This window comes from Portunus trituberculatus, chromosome 35 (assembly GCF_017591435.1).
Source record: "Portunus trituberculatus isolate SZX2019 chromosome 35, ASM1759143v1, whole genome shotgun sequence".
Taxonomy (NCBI): Eukaryota; Metazoa; Arthropoda; class Malacostraca; order Decapoda; family Portunidae; genus Portunus; species Portunus trituberculatus.
Window position 1 is genome coordinate 11,595,926 of NC_059289.1, and position 2,971 is coordinate 11,598,896.

The window sequence follows — 2,971 nt, forward strand, 5'->3', positions numbered from 1 at the left end:
ATTATTATTATTATTATTATTATTACTGTTTTTATTATTATTATCATTATTATCTTTGCCATCATCATCACCATCATCATCATCATCGTCATAATCATCATTATCATTATAAATACATCTTTCAATTTTCATTCCACTTGAAAATTAATATATTACCGCTATGACTTTATTTTCTTTCACTTTCTTTTGTAGTCTGTGCTTCCTTCCCCTCTCCCTCCCAGCACACCAACAAAAAAATTTTCATTCTTGTCTCATGTTCTGAAAAGCAATTATCCTCAGTCCAGCCTTCTTCCCTTCATATTTGTTGTTCTTTTTATCAAGTCAAGTACTGAGTTTAATGTCAAGGTGAATGGGACTTTTTTTTTAGACGATAAGCTCCTCTATTTTATTCAATTTTTATACAAGCTTTGACGTAATATTATTTCCTTGGCGCAAACATTTACCTTCAAAGATCTCACGCATTCATCCACACTGTAAATTATTATTTTTTCAGTCATTTATTTTTTTCTTAACCCGTTCAGTACCGTGACGCGTTTTCATATTTATTTTGCTTACTATTTGGTGATTTTATTCGGCTTCAGAAACTTATGTGGGGGATTGAAATAGTGAAGACACTGACCAGTAATCTTCTGACCTCCATGAACTCTTTTTAATGTCAATAAAATGGTTTAAAATGCGTTCCAGTATTGAAGAGGTTAACAGTGAGTATCGAACGTGATTTAAAGAATGTTGGGCAAGCAAATTTACTGATTCCTCTTTTTTATAACGACACTGGTTAAAGAAAAAATCCCTAATGTCACGGGGGATTACCCGAGAGGGGGATTACCCGGACTGGAGTGCCACATAGATACGTGTCGCGGATTTAAATGCGGTAGAAGGTAGTAACCCACAGGAACGCAATTCACTTCACCACATGCAAGTAAGACAGACAGACGCTCACCGTTTTCTCTCTGCAGTGTCGTCCTTCTGTCATTCATTTGTGGTTGTTCGTCAATGTTCACACCGTTTTCACTTTCTACTATTTTCTGGTTCTAACTTTTACTTTAGGGTCTTCTTAAATCCAGCCAGCTCGTGTAAATTATATAAGTGGTCTTGTGTTATGCTCTTTATTATCTCGAGGAAGTTAAGTCATGTAATTTTCTTTACTGAGTCCGTTTCTTGCTGCTTCCCTCCTCTCCTGTTCCCTGAGAGAAACACTCCTCTGCGTGGGTGAGTGCCGGGAGCAGACAGATGTTTAAAGGACCTTGTGGCGCACTAAATCATGTTCCTTGCCCACAAACATGACAGATGGCGACCTGGGAGAAGCTAGACAGGTGTGTGTGTGTGTGTGTGTGTGTGTGTGTGTGTGTGTGTCATAGCGTCTAAGACAAAACTATGCTGACACTTTCCTTTACACAATAGAAATAACGTTCCTCTCATTAGCGTTTCTGTCTCTATCTTCTTTTCAACAAGTTAGTTTTCAGTATTTATAGTTATTCAGACAGGTTGTAATCTTGCAACACACATCTTTCTCAAAACTTGCTGTGTTTTTGATGAAAAGAGAAAGATTACATGAAGCTGAGAACGAGTTTGAGCTGCTTCTACACCAACACAGTGGCTGGCTGCGGCTCATGCCAGGGAATGTACGTACTGGACAAGGAAGTTTTAAGCCCAAGGGGAAGTAAGGGAGGAGAGGTATTCGGGGAACCACCGCTGCCGCCTCTTCAGTCTGGCAGTGTGAGGAACCTACCGTCTCATGTTACCTCAAGCATGTCTCGCGTTCAAGTCCACCTTATCTGTACATGTTACTTAAAGAATCCTATAAAATAATGGTCTAAAACATGTAAAGGAGATTATAGAACTCTCCTTGATCCACTACTTCCAGACACTGACTGTGCATATATCGGCAAAATATATTGTATTTCAATTTATGATCTACACTCAACACAGTGAAGTCGTCAGTGAAATTCATGGACTAAATACTAAACCTAACCTATTCTAGCTCTTAGACAGAAATTTCTAGCTATACTTCAATATTATTCGTTATAAGTTAGTGGTGTACATATAAAATGAAACATATTCTATTAAATAACACCATGAAAAGAATACAATGCTTAATAATTAATATGTTGTAGTTACCCATAAAATATAATTTTCTGCAAGGTTGGCACAAAGTAAGAAAACGAGCTTAGCGATGGAGAACTATTTTTTCTTTAAGCGGAGCACCAAACAGAACATGCGCGAAAAGAAAACGACGTCCTCCTTACTGTGTTCCAGTCTTAATTACTGTATTTCTCCTCTGCGACATTTGACTTTCAAATAAGAGTAACCAAGGCTTTTACATAACCCGTCGGGCGCATGCGTGATGAGGGGGCGTGTGGCGAGCAAGCCCGAGGTGTTGAGAAAGTGCGGGAAGAGGAGGAGGAGGAGGAGGAGGAGGAGGAGGAGAAGAGGAGGATGTAAGAAAGAAACGATACAATCAGGTGATAACAAGAAGAAGAAAGGAAAGGCAATAAACGAGAGTAAAGTAAGAGTAGGAAGGAAAAAGGAAAGGAGGAAGGCTGCACACTCCGTTAGGTTGGCAAAGCTTGTCTCTGAATTTTACTATTGTTTTTTATGCTAATATTACATGCATTTATGTATACACTCAATTTTTATGCTTATGTCTTGCAATGTTGTGTGGAAGTAAGTTACTCTCACCATGTTAACTTGTGTGTGACAGGAATTCTAGTAGTCTTCATACTGGCAAGATCAATAATAGTAGTGATTGTAGTAGTAGTAGTAGTAGTAGTAGTAGTAGTAGCAAGGATGATGCATTTATATATACGATAGTATCCGAAAGTATATATTTTGATATTTGAGATAAAGCTTGTTTTCTTTTTACATTTTGCTTCAGAGTTCGCATAATCGGTGCTGATTAAAAAATTCTGAAACCAAATCTCACACGTGACTGAATAACAACGCTGTTTTAAACTATGTTACTGGCTACTGG